The 14508-nt window shown below is 46.9% G+C and overlaps 1 protein-coding gene across 3 annotated transcripts in view; it reads right to left on the minus strand.

The window, feature by feature from the left end:
- Positions 1 to 14508, minus strand: part of SUSD6 (sushi domain containing 6) — a 93879-nt gene that overhangs the window by 65268 nt on the left and 14103 nt on the right. Inside the window, exon 1 of one of the 3 annotated variants that reach the window (XM_082838331.1) lies at positions 7707 to 8910. The exons of the other annotated variants lie outside the window; for them this stretch is intronic. The gene's annotated coding sequence lies outside the window, so the exon portion shown is untranslated. Of the gene's footprint in view, positions 1 to 7706; positions 8911 to 14508 lie in introns of those variants that run through there. 3 annotated transcript variants of the gene reach the window in all.

A 14508-nucleotide genomic window follows, 5' to 3' on the forward strand; every position in this document is an offset into this window, starting at 1 on the left:
AAATGAAATGGTTAATTACAGAATCAATCACAATGTGAGTTTCAGTGTCATACAAAAGGGAGTTCAAATCCTGATTCTGCCTCTTGCTTCTTAGGGGTGCTAGGTGTACTGTTCTACCTGCTGTGAGCCTCTTGTTTCCTTATATATGAAAGTGGGGTAGCAGACATTCAACAATAGGCAGCACAGGGCAGTGCCCCTTGAAAAAAGGGGAAGAAATGCAGTGAGTCCTACTAGTGCCCCAGCCAATCCTCTAAAGGAGTCTTCAGGTCACAGAGTAGGGAGAAAAAACCTGAAAGTGTTCAACAATTTCAATGAGTTGAAGAGACAGAGTTGGGAATTTGGGGATGCCAAGGTGGCTAGAATGTGCAGGGCAAAGTAACTGAAAGGAGGGAGCTGCAAAGAGAAGAAAGTGCAGAGATCTGCAGAGGCTGAGTATACTGATCTGTGCAGGTGTTTGAGGAAACTAGCAAGGCTGAGGAAAGAACCAAAGGAAAGAAATAGGCAGCATAACCCCCGGCACTCACACAGAGCCAGAAATTTACATGTTCCCACCAGCCAAGATGGAAAAAATCTCCTAACCCACAGGGCATTGGAAGGAATCTTCTGAAGGGTTTGGCCGCAGCAGTGGGACCATCCTAGCCCTAGACTAAAGGCTGTTCTGGACCCACCCTAATAAACTGAAAAGTAAGCCTCGAAAGGATCAAACCAATTTTAAGTACTAACTGAATTGCTTCTGAAAACAAAGCTGAAGAGTTTTTAAAGGAATGCAAAAAGTTCCAGCACCCACCAACACATAACTATGTCTGCGCCAACTACGTCTAGCTTCAAAGCAAAACTTAACAGGCAGGGCTCCCCTAGTGGCACAGTGGTTGAGAATCCGCCTGCCAATGCAGGGGACACAGGTTCCAGCCCGGGTCTGGGAAGATATCACATGCCGCGGAGCAACTAAGCCCGTGCGCCACAACTACTGAGCCTGCGCTCTAGAGCCCGCGAGCCACAACTACTGAAGCCCACATGCCACAACTACTGAAGCCCGCGTGCCTAGAGCCCGTGCTCCACAATGAGAAGCCACCACAATGAGAAGCCCGCGCACCGCAACAAAGTAGCCCCCGCTTGCCGCAACTAGAGAAAGCCCACGCACAGCAACAAACCCAATGCAGCCAAAAATAAATAAATAAATAAATTTATTTTTAAAAAAATTAACAGGCATGCAAAGAGGCAGGAAATTATAACCATGACATATGGTCACATGAGGAGAATAATCAAACAATAGAAATGGACAAGGAAATGACACAGATGACAGAGTTAGTGGACAAGGATATTCAAATCTCTATTACAAATATACTCTGTATGTTCAAGAGAAAAAAGGAAGGCGTGAGCATGATGAGGAAAGAAATGGAAGACAAAATGAAGACTCAAATTGAACTTCTAGAGGGAAAAATACAAATATCTAAAATGAAAAATACACAGGATGGGATTAACAGATTAGACACTGAAGAAGAAAAAAATTAATGAACTTGAAAGCACAGCAATAGAAACTGTCCAAAGTGACATACACAGAACATCAGTCAGAAGTGTTGACACTATCAAGCAGCCTAACATATATATAATTGGGGCACGGGGAGGGCATATGGGTAGGCACAAACATTTTTTTTTAACAATGGCTGAAATTTTTCTCAATTTGATGAAAACTATAAACCCACAGATTCAAGAAGCTCATCAAATCCCAAGAAGCAGCACAAAAAGAAAACACAAGGTACATTGTAATCAAAATGATGAAAATTAGCATTAAAGAGAACATATTAAAAGCAGCCATGAGGGGTCCGGAGGAGAGACAATGCAGAGGAACAAGGAATTACAGCAAGTCTATTGTTATAAACAAAACAGCCCAGGAGGCAATGGAGCACCATGTTCAAAGCACTGGGAAAAAATCAGTCTGACACTGGTGAAGGAAAAGGTGACAAGAACTATGAAGTTCCCATCACAAATGCTTTTTGTGCTCTGCAGTAATATTTTTCACGGAGGTCTGTGCTGAGCGCAAGATGGAAGCTCAGTGGCCTTATAAACATTTGCAAGTGCAGCATCCTATGAAGAGTAAAAAGGGGTAAAGACTCTCAGGTTCATACAGAGCCATGTTTTACCCATATTTTATACCTATGTACTCAGAACATTACAGACTATAGCTCTTATGTAGTCATGTTCCTTAACACACTGGAAAAGACAAGAAAGGTCTATCATAGCAGAAGAAAATCAAAAAATAAAAAGTAAATCTCATGAAGGAATGAATTAGCCTCACCAGCATCAGGCCTGACGAGGCCTCCCTCTCCTCAAGTGTACACTTCTATTGGTTAATGTGTCTGACTGGCCTTTACAGATTCAGATAAAAGGTTTTTTCGGAATGGAAGAATGCTCCTTGAGAAATAGGTAAGAGTAACTCAAGAGCTGAATGAGAGTTACTCAATTCTTAGCTATGCGATCCAGCCCAGGGTAGCACAGTCTCCTCCTCATTAAGCACCTGGGCTGGCACCCCATTCTTCAGAGTCCAGCCTGGGGCCTTACCCTGGAGGGACCATTAAAATGGCAATTTATCTGTTCTGTGCCCACTAAACTATAAGGTCCTGGGAAAGCTGGGGCCCCATCTGTTTTTTATGCTTTCTTTGTAACTCTGAGACCACCACACTCTCAAAAAAAAACCCAGTATAGGTGTCCAAGAGGGACCCTCCTTCCCAAAATACTGCCTGAACTAGAGGTTTTCAACTGGGGACACTTCTACACTCCACCCCAGTCCCAGGGTTTCTGGCAACATTTGGAGGCATTTTGATGGTCATAACTTGGGGGGTGCTATTGGCATCTAGAGGGTAGAGGTGAGGGATGCCACTAAATATCCCACAATGCACAGGACGGCCTCCAGAACAAAGAATTTGGCCCCGAATGTCAACTGTGCTGCAGGTGAGAACCCTGGCCTGAGTGGATGAGCACTGAGCTGCAGCAGATGCCAGTAGATGTGCATGTCTTGCAAATTCCCTCACACCACTGGAAAGCCTCCTGTCCTACCACCTGTCCCCAGATCCGCTGTCCCTAACGCAGGCTTACAGGCCCTCGAGAGAGGAGCTTAAGGCTTCAGACTTCTGGGTTTTCACCCCATCTCTGCCACTAGCTGTTTGATACTGGCTGGACATGTCACAAAACTATTCTGGGCCCATTTCCTCCTCTGTAAAATAGAGAGGTTGGAAAAGATGACCTGCGCGTTCTTCCAGCTCTATCTGAAATGCTAGCTTTGGCCTTATCATGAGCCAAAGAGAAAGGGGAAGGATCCAGCTTAGTCGTGAGTATGCACATCCACCCTCTGAAGGACAGAGGTTCTTCTACTGTGGAAACCAAACCCGGCCAAGGGGAGGTCCAGAGAAGCCTGGAGCTCAGGTATGAGCGACCCCGAAAGGGCTCTGCAAACACTGGCTGCAAGTCCAGCCCAGGCCCTCAGGTTTAAAATATGAAAGTCCTTACTAGCCTCCCTCCTGCCTTTCCCGTGTCAATCTTTTCACCAGTGTTTGGAGGAGAAGCGGGAGGCTAGGGCCACTGAAGAGTAGCACCGGCATCACCTGGGAGCTTATTAGAGACGCTGAATCTCAGCCTTCATCCCTGATCTACTGAATTAGAATCTGCATTTTAATAAGATTCCCCAGGTGACTCCTATGCTAAAGTTTGACAAAGCGAGAGAGAGGCATGGACATATATACACTACCAAACGTAAGGTAGATAGCTAGTGGGAAGCAGCCGCATAGCACAGGGAGATCAGCTTGGTGCTTTGTGACCACCTTGAGGGGTGGGATAGGGAGGGTGGGAGGGAGGGAGACGCAAGAGGGAAGAGATATGGGAACATATGTATATGTATAACTGATTCACTTTGTTATACAGCAGAAACTAACACGCCATTGTAAAACAATTATACTCCAATAAAGATGTAAAAAATAAATAAAAAATAAAATAAAATTTAAAAAAACTGAAAAATAAATAAAGTTTGAGAAGTCCTGGTTTAGGGTATGCTGCCCTTCTATTATTCTCTGCTTTGTCATCTCCTCGCTTGTAAAGATGACTTTCAAGACTCTGTCCACATTCTACCCTAACCCCACCTCCTTGCACACCCTGTGCACATGTACACACACGCGCGCACGCGCGCGCGCACACACACACACCAGTTCAGAACTTCCAAATCCAGAGTCACAAGAGTCATGGGGACAGGTTCCTTCCTCCTTGCCTCTTTCCTACATCCACACAAGGGGAGAAAGAAGCCAGGCTTGAAGCACAGGCCAAATCAGAGCTTTTCTGAGAGTGATTCAGCCCACCCCTGCTGTTCAAAGATTCCCCAGGAGGTGGGATGCAAAGAGGGAAGGTGAACCCAAAGGTACAAACTCTGATGGGAAGAGATTCATCATTTGCATCTGAACAGAGACCAACAGGGGTCCAAAGTTTCATTTCTAAAGTTTTGTTTTTGTTTTTTTTTTTTGCTGCTGCTGCTGTCTTACCTTACAGAAAGATTCTTGGGGCACGGGCTAAAGGGCAAAGCACACACACAGAGTAAACAAAAACGCAGCAAGGGTTCTCCTGGGGGTGGGGGCAGCTGGAACAAAGCAAGACCATGCTGAAGGGTAGCACAACAGAGCGCTGGAACAGAGCACAGAATGTGGGGGGCAGGGGGGCTGGACTCTGCTGAGAAGTCAGTGTAGTGGAGGAGATTAGGCTGCTGCTCGCCCCTCACCCCACCCGCTGGTATAAGCAGCAGATGGCCCAGCCCCAGGCAGCTGGCAGAGACAGCCATCTGCACGTGCCTGCCCGCCCCTCCCCCACGGCTGAAGATGGGGCGGAGCAGGGCAAGGTCCAGGCCCAAACCCAGGTGGAGGCATCCTCTGGAAAGCGCACCCTGGGGGTGGGGTAGCAACGTCACCCAATGCTCTGCCACAGTGGGATGAGCCTCAAAAACAACTCTAGCATTATCCAAGGTTCTCCTGCACCCACCTTTGCTGCCTCTGGTCACCTTCTTTACCAGGAGCAGACTCATGGGTCTGTCTTGGGATCCGAACACAGTACAGCCCGAAGTCCAACCTACCCGTGTTAAGAGGGAAAAACTGAGGCCTGGAGCGGTATTATGACTTGCCCTGGGGACACAGGGCTTGTTAGTGGCTGAACCAAAACTAAGTTCTCCCAACTCTCACTAATAAACAAGGTTCCCCAAATATCTCCCAATCAGAGTCTAACCACTGAGCCCCCTCAGAGTGCCAGCCCCAGCACTGTTCACTGTGCTCTGTCCATTCTGAGCCCCCAAGGAATGGCTGCCGCCCATTCGTAATTCTGCCAGATTAGGAAGCCCAGCAGCATTAGTCTCCAAGAACTGTGTGTGTGTGAGTGTGTGAGTGTGTGTGTGTGTGTGAGAGAGAGAGAGAGTGTGTGTGTGAGAGTGTGAGTGTGTGTGTGTGTTTGGAAGCGAAAAAGGACTGTTCTGAGAGCTGAAGGGAATTATCAGCCAACACAGAAACGGAGGCGAGTCTGAGTTACTGCCAAACCAGACTGGCTTAATTAAGACCCTCCCACCCTCTTCCCCAGGAAACCCACCCTCTCCCCTGGCTGGTCACACTAACCTAGCTGTAAGAAGCAGTCATTTCAGGGAAGCCGAAGCCCTCGCAGTTGACCTAGCCCTGGGGAATGGGCCATCAGCCAGGGAGCCAGGCCACTGGAGCTTCGGCACACCAGCTGCCCTTACTGTCACCTCAGTATCCACCTTCAACAGCATTTGCTCCATAAAGGTCCCCCAGCCTCCAGCCCACTCTGGATCAGTGTGCGCACACAGTGGAAGAAAACACTCATTAGCTTTTCAAATGTAACCCTCTACAGAACCTAAATAGAAGGCACAGTTATGCAACTGCAAAGCAGGATTCCTCTTCTTACAAAACAAAGATGCACGTCCACAACCAGCTATCTGGTAAAAACTGGGTAGAAAGAGGCTAAGGGGCATTGAGGTTAAGCTGATTTACTAACCTCATCTAGATGCCTGGCAAACGCCAGCTTCAAGGCCCTGAAGCACTGGTATAATGAAAGCATCCTAATGATCAGAAATCTTTCCTGCCCTAAACGCCCTCAGATGCTGCTTCTGACCCTACACTCCAGTGCTATCACCATAGGCTCGTCCTGGCCTTTAGGGCCAACACCAGCCCAGGACCCTGGACATGGATATTCAGGGCCAGAAAGTAGCCTGCCTGAAAAACTGACTTACTCAGGAGCTGAAAAGCAATGTTTGGTCCAGTACAACAAAGGGCCATAATGGGCACCTTGTACCCCAAACTCCTTCACAGCCGCCACAAGGAAGCTCTGGGTAGAGCGTGGGGTGTGCAGTAAGGGTAGGGAATGGGGACACTACTTCCTTTACTTCCGCCCAAACCACACCCCTTTAGAACCTGCCCTCCTGAAAGGCAAATGCAGTTCTGACTTCCAAACCTCACTGTTTGAGAGAACTTCTGGTCTTCTCTCTTCACTTTTTAAAACAGACGACTGCTCCCCTAGGGAGAAAAAGCAGCTGTAAACACAGGAGAGGGCAGACAAAGAACCCTGCTAGGAGTTCCAGAGGAACAATTATACTACTGTAAAAAGGCTTCTCAGAAGAAGCAACACAGCCCATTCCAAACAGAAAAACACAACTTCCTTCAAAGTACTTGTCTAAAGGGTAACCTTTGGGCAGATGATTTCCCTATACTCCACTATGCTGCCTCCTCTACTCAACACTAAGACCTTGACATGTAAAGTGAGGTAGTGATTTTCTTCCTGGGAACCTTAAAAGAAGCAGTTCACAACTCAGTCTGCCTGCTACTGTCTATTTTTATCACCATCATCATAATCATTAAAGGGCTAAACTTCATTACCAAACTGCTACGAACATTTAAACAAATTTAAGCCATTATGTTTTTAGGCAGACTGAAGCCACAGTAGTTACTAGTGGAGAGAGAATGGGGAGAGGGTATAAATCTGAGACGCGCAGCCTGGCTTCTGCACTTCTTACTTCCCAAAAGGAACAGCAGTTTTCAAAGGCTCAGGATTCTGGGAAATCACCCACTGGCTCATTATACCGCTCCATCACAAGTAATGAGGCTGCCACCCCAAAACCCATTTGCCAAAAATAAAAGATCTAAAGAAGTGTTTCAGAGAAAGTTTGTGAGAAGAGTATTCAAGCTGGTTTTATTTTCATACAAGCTACAATTAAATGGCTTTGCCTCCGTAACCACACTTCCTACCTAGAATTCCAGGAAGTTTAGGTGTGCCCCTCAGATTTAGACTGGATTACAGGGAATTTAGCTGGCTGAAACTGGTCCCAGCCCATAAATGTTACCAACCTGTTTTCACAGTCCTAGTTGGATCTGAGAAATAAAGGGGGGTGGGGGAAGGAGGGCAGGGAGTCAGTGCTACACTTATAATTCTGCCCAAGTCAGAAGAGGAAGACACTGCTTTTAATTTCATGCAAGAGTCTATTATTAGAAGGAAAAATGCAACATAAGCCATAAGCCCCATCAGTGACAAAGCAAAGAAAAAAACATATTTACGGAATATATTTAAATCCCTAAACTTCCCAGAGGAATCAATACAAATGCCATTAATACAAATAAATCACCGTTGCCCCTAATGGTCTGTTCCCTTAAGCTACAAGCTTCCCTGTGGCCACGTACCTTTCACATCCTACTTCTGAGAGGATTCGTCACACGTGCATCTGGCCTCACTACAATTCCCCAAGAAACACTGGCCAACTTCTAGGATGAACAAAATTTCCATGTGAACTGGGTTTTCAGGAGAATCTCAGAGTGAGACCAGCTCCTGGGGGACAAGCCTGACTCTTTCTGACATTTCCATTTTCTCTCAGGTCTTGGGTTTCCAGAGCCCTAAAATTCCTTGATGGTCTTCCAGCCTCCAGCCCATGCTCTGCTCCAGGCCATCCAAAATCCTGCTAGGCACCCCACTCCCAAGCACTGTCAGATCACCTTTCACCTTTGTCCACTCTGTGAATCATCGTTTCCTGACGGTCCTCTATATAAAGCTTGCAAAATGTACAAAAAGCACAGGCCCGGCCCACCAGGAACTTTCAGTGGAGCTGGAGAAGCTGCCTACCCTGACAGCAAACAGTCAAGGCACACAATAAGGAAGAGTATCTACTTCAGTAGTCCATGTGGGTGCAATAAAACACTGAGTCGGGACTTTCCTGGTGGCCCAGTGGTTAAGACTCCACACTTGCACTGTAGGGGGCATGGGTTCGATCCCTGGTCTGGGAACTAAGATCATCCCACATGCTGCGCGGTGTGGCCAAAAAAAAACACAACCACTAAATCGTGAGGTATGAATTTTAGAAAATAAGGAAGAACAGCAACGACTTGAGAGTTATGGACAGAATACTGGAAAGAAAAAACATACAGAAATGGATCTGAACCAAGACAATTAAAGAGGGCCGTAAAAAGGAAGGAAGGGAGATCTGACCTGAAAGCCCTGAGTGCTGAGTAAGTATGGAGATAGAAAGAGAGAATTTCTGGGGCTGGAAGGCTTAAGTACGCATGATAAATTAGGAAGGTAGGGGTGGGGAAAGAAGTCAACAATCAGGAAGAACAGAAAAAAAAATCCATCTGAGATCGTTCAGGGCAAGGGACAATTCTTACGGTTTTCCTGGTATCTATCACATAGCAGACTCTGGTTATTCCACAAAGTATTAAGTATTCAACTGAATACTTAAAATAAGGCCAGATTGTACAGCTATGAAAAACAGGCAGAGAAATTCAGCTTTGGATCAGTAGGTAGCGGGGAGCCAATGAATGTTCTCGAGCAGGAAACATGACCTAATCCAATTCAACGGGCATTTACTAAAGGCCTACTATGTGAGAGGCGCCAGAATACTCAGTCCTCGCCCTCAAGGAGCACCGCCACCATGGGAAGGGATGGTAATGTGACCGCCCACACACATAGGGCTGCTTTCTCTTACCTAGTCTCACTTGAGATAAGAACAATGTTAACCGGACATGAACCTGGCAAGAGAGACTAAAGTGGCCTGGGAGGCCAGACAGGATGATAAGGTCTGGGCCAGAGTGGTGGTGACAGAAACCTACAGAAGAAAGAAATGGCAGGAGCTGGTTACTGACTAGACAGGAGGCGCTCGTAAGAGGGGAGTCACGATGACACAAAGTCAGAGAGCAGGACGACTCGGATTTCAGTTCCCAGATGGTGACATACCTTCAGCCCATGCTTTGGCCCACTGACCGCCTAATGCTAAGGTCAGTCGGCTCCACCATTCTGCCCATTTCTGGGAGTGAGGGTTACACACTCCATCCTTCCCATCCACACACAGTTCTTTATGCTAGCTGTGATTTCCTGTAATTCCCATCTGCAAGGGGGTAAAGGAGATCGATGAGGAGTTGACAATTCCGTTGTCCATCACAACAGTAATAAATAGTCCTGCCCTAAAGTTTTACTGGCAGCTCGTATTCTGTGAAGAGGAGAAAAGGGGGAGGAAGCGTTACATTTTAAAAGCCTTGAGGCAGTGTTCTCCTTACCCAGTGAGTTTTCCTCCCAGGCAGAGCCTCCCCAGCGACATTTAGCAAGGCAGAGGCAAGAGATGGAAAAGTATCAACCTTGAGAGCCAGGACCAGTTCCTACAGAGAAAAGAGGCCCAAGATCCCACCCCACCTGGCTACGTGAAAAATGAGCACACGATCAGGAGGGCAGAATCAGCGCAAAGCAGGCCCCAAACACTCGGAGTACACAGAATCAACGGAAACAAGCAGCTGGCCTTCCACAGTAACTGCTCTCCAGGGGAGACGACGCTTGAGGACTGGCCAAGCGCTCATCCCGAAGTAGAGCTGCCCAGTGCAAGGCTCTGAGCCACAGGAAGGCCAGCCTGGCTCCCAAAAAGGTGGCCCCTCCTCAGAACCCTGACACCCTGCCAGCCACCGCCATCCCTGATCATCCTAGACCAAAGCAGCACAATAATAACAGGAGAACGGTGGTGACCTGTGGAAGGAAAAGTCACGGCTGAGTTTCTCCCTCCATGATTGAAAGTGACCTGTTTTTCCTATCCTTTCTTCAAGAAACAAGTAGAACTTGTGGTTTCTTAAATGTTTTGAAAACAAGTAAGTTGATGGCGGAAATGAATTTGACATGTGTATCATTACAAAGGGAAAGTGCAACTTAGCCCTCTTTCCTAACCATTAAACAAGAAGAAGAGGAAAAAAAGAGTGCAGACTGAATGAAGAACAGTTATTGGTTAAAACAACTTGGTGGATTCTCTGACATTTTCTAAACAAGTGCTTCCCTCCCACCTGTGACATATCCTGACTGCCTGAGAACAGTCACCCACACCCTTCACACAGGGGCTCGGAGGACTAAAACTGGGATGCTGAGGATATGTTATCACAAAGCTTTTTTCCAGTGCTTGGTTTAGGCTTCCTATGGTTGGCAAAAGGCCTTTCGTAAGCCGGTGGCTTGGCTGTGTCAGTGGGAGAGGGATGTTTTGTTACCCTGCAGGACTCTACTCTGTAACTGGGGTGGTCATACTCCCAGTAACATGAAACCTCAGGATAATAAAAATAACAACAATAATAACAACATTGTTATTATTACCTGGAGCCTGACTGTCTAATCACTGCACAGGAATCTAAGCATTTTCCATCTAATATCTGATTTAATCTTTACAAGAACCTTAAAAGGTAGGTACTACTACTATCTCCATTTCTGGACAGTGGTTAAATAACTTGTCCAAAGTCGCAGAGATAGCAAGGTTACAAACTAAGCAGGCTGACCCCAAAGCATATAATCTTGCTAGAGGTTCAAATCAATTCCATGTTAGATAATGTAATTCATTTTAAGTATTAGAATTATCCTGGATATATTATGGAATAAGAGGCAAAACTTCCATTCACTATAAAAAGAAAACAGGAAGCTTTGAAGATTGTTCATACTGCTGCTTGCAGCTCTACACCCTCTTGAGTGGGCTTGGACTTGGCTTCCCAGCTCTACTTCAGAACCTAAGCAGAGGGAAGTCTTTTAACATGCAGACCAACTCCAGGGCCCCAACAAGGGAAGGAGTCCTCAGGTATAGGGTGGATCCGGTGATTCTAAAGCACACATTGAGAAACACTGCTTTGGGGTATTCTAGGAAACTTTTTTTTTTTAATTGATTTATTTATTTTTTTGGCTGCGTTGGGTCTTGTTGCTACGCGTGGGCTTTCTCTACCTGTGGTGAGCGGGGGCTACTCTTCGTTGCGGTGCGCAGGCTTCTCATTGTGATGGCTTCCCTTGTTGCAGAGCACGGGCTCTAGGCGCACAGGCTTCAGTAGTTGTGGCACATGGGCTTCAGCAGTTGTGGCTCACGGGCTCTAGAGCACAGGCTCAGTAGTTGTGGCACATGGGCTTAGTTGCTCTGCGGCACGTGGGAATCTCTCCGGACCAGGGCTTGAACCCGTGTCCCCTGCATTAGCAGGCGGATTCTTAAACCGCTGCACCACCAGGGAAGCCCCTCTAGCAAACTTCTGAAGCCACTGCAGGATTTGAGAACTAGGTCATTAGAGGTTGATGGCTAATTCCCCCGAACCGCTAATGAGACAGATAATCACTTTCAGTCATAGGCACCGCATGTGAAGGAAGCTGTTGATAGAATGGAGTGGAGGGAAGCAGGAATTGAGAGACTTCAATTCCCAAAGCTCTCTTTACAGACCTGCATCATCTGAGGAAGCCGTGTGCCCCTAATCTTCCACATCTGAAATAACCTGGCTAGAAGCTGCCCCCCAAAATGAGATTGATTCCTCTGAAAAATAACTGCCAAAGAAGCAGTTAACATTGAATATTAATGACCAAATTCAGATATCCTTAATAGAAACTTCAACACCAAAAGGCTGAGTGGGGAAGTTATCTTTTTTTAAATGTGTGATTTTTCGAAGTCCCAACACAAAGCTTGTTGCCTAGGTCTTTGCACTCATTTGTAAATTGAATAAAGATGCACTCTCGCTTTAAGGTTTTGCCTCTCTTGTTTTAGTCAGAGTTAGTAAGTGTCCATCCACATATGTGAGCTCACCAATTCTGTCCTTCCTCTTTGGCTTAAATTATCTCTATGTCAATTGCATTACTATCCAAGAAAGATGGCTCCAAGTTCGGAAACGGTTTTGGTAATTTGATTAAGTTGTACAGAAATGCTAGTGCTTTCTTGGGCACCAGTGATCTGTCCCTGATCCTTTCTGGTCTCTGAGGGTAAGTCCTGGCTGCTGCCTCCCCTTGAGGTGGGACCCCCTCTATTCTCTGATTTCCGCAGGGTCTTCACAGAGGCCACACAGTCCAGCCAAGACTTCAGATTGTCTGCTTCTACTGCTACATACCAGCTGTGCCATCCTAGAAAGTGTTTTTTATCCTCTTTTGGCATCGATTCTCACAACTGTAAAATGGGTATAACATAAGCAACCTACTCTGAAGTTGCTGCGAAGATTAAACAAACTAATATATATAAATCACTTGGAACAATGCCTGGCACACAGAAAGCACTCAGTACGTGTTCTCTTTTATTATGACTCCACCTTGCAGGACTAAGAAAGTTTTGCATGAATCTAGAGTTTTATATTTTTGAAGCAGTCTCAATGCATTATTACTACAATCAGCCCTCACAATAACCGTTTAAGTGAGACAGGACTTAAAGTTTATGGATGCTTCCTGCTATAAGGAAAAGGAACTGACCTGGCCTGCTCCTCATGAGCTGTTTGCTCATTAGTCCCAGTCACTGGGTCTGAGACCCATCTCCGTCATCTTTGGATACCACTCCCCACACACATGCCAGCAGGCGTCAGTAAATCAAGGCTGAACTGCACTGAAGGTTTACAGCAAGGGCTAGCCGTGCTATAAACAGAGCAACCCCAGCCTTAAGGCAGGGAGCGGGGGAACAAATCAGAGTCCCTGTTCTAGGGAATTCCTGGCTACCCTGAACACAGAGACAAGAGGGCTAATTTCCTAGTCCTGACTCCCACCTCATCCCCGAGAGGAAAAGGAGCAGCTGCAGGAGAGGGAGCAGCCAGAGGTCACTTAGAGGGAAATAGCAGAACTGTCCCTGCACAACCTCGGAGGCAGCAGGGAGTCAGGAAAATATAACATGGCATTACCCAGCCCCTCCTGCCGGGCCAAACGGGGATCCATAAATGCGGTGTTTCAAAGGCGAATAATGCTGCCTTCACTAACTGAGATGGGAGTTGCTTTTGAGTAGAGTACAGGCCAGTCTATAAACACCAGTGATTAAAAGGCTTACTGTGGGGCCCGGCTGCCACCGGCCTAAAGACAGAGTCTACCTGGCCCTCCAGACCCCAAACAAACTCCGTGGCACTTCCTTCAGGGAAGAGCTGCCATCACCTGACGGTTCACCCCCTCAGGGTGATACCTTAACCCTTTCTCTTCTTCTTCTTTTCCACTTCAGATCACTTTGCTAAGCAACCTCCCCTTTCCGCATCCTGCACCCAGCACCACTCACTCCCCAGCGGCCCCCCAGCAGCTCCCCACCTGACCCTGTCCTCTGCTCTCCAGGCATTTGTTTTCTGCCTCCCTCACCGCCTCATCCTCCACGCCAACAACTTCCTAATGCACATGTATTTTATCTGCCATGAAGACAACACAGGCTTCAGAATCCTCCCAACCTTGGTTCGGGCTGCACACAGTTACTTACAGTACTTAACTTTTCAGAGCTTGGTTTTCTGATCCATGAAGTGGAGACAGGCCCTCCTAGGTACAACACCTAGCACAGGACCTGGCACAGAGGGTGCGCTCAATACTTCCTGCCTTGTCCCGCTCCCCACGGGATTTTTCTTCTTCCTTCTTTCCTGGGCTCTGTGACCCTGATACTGTCACTCTTTCTAGGTATCACACCTGCTACATCCAAAGGTCTCAACTCAAAGGAGTGACTCAAATGAGGAACATTTTAGTCCCCAATGTTATCTGTGTAGCAGGCACATTCTGGGCACATGGTCCCATCAGCAACCTTCAAATTACACTAAAGAGAGGACTGGTCACCTTCTATCTCCCCACCACAAATGACCCATTTAATGAGAAAAGTAACCAGAGGGGATGGGAGGACACGGAGTTGAGAGTCACTTGTGGCAGAAGCAGGAGATAAATAAAGGCCTCTGTAAGGTAAGGGTAGCATTTCCACATGCAACTAAAAACCCCAAAAGGAAAATTCCCATAATTCCACATTTACATGTAAAATTTTTAAATCACTTCTGACAGCAAGAACATCTGCCAGTTTTGCTAGAAACACCATCTGGTTCATTTCTGATAAGCCCCAGGCACAACTTCGCACAGGCCAGGAACTGCCTACAGTTTGGTTCCCAAAAGGTGGCATCCTCCACGACAGCTCCAAGGCAGTGTGCCATCCCTCCCTCCTTGGGGCCCGAAGGCTGCTACTGCTAGTTCATGATTAGACTTGAAATAAGCCCGGAGCTTGACTCTTTTGTAAGTACCTCCTCC

This window comes from Leucopleurus acutus (genome assembly GCF_964270905.1).
Source record: "Leucopleurus acutus genome assembly, chromosome: 1".
In the NCBI taxonomy this organism is placed as follows: domain Eukaryota; kingdom Metazoa; phylum Chordata; class Mammalia; order Artiodactyla; family Delphinidae; genus Leucopleurus; species Leucopleurus acutus.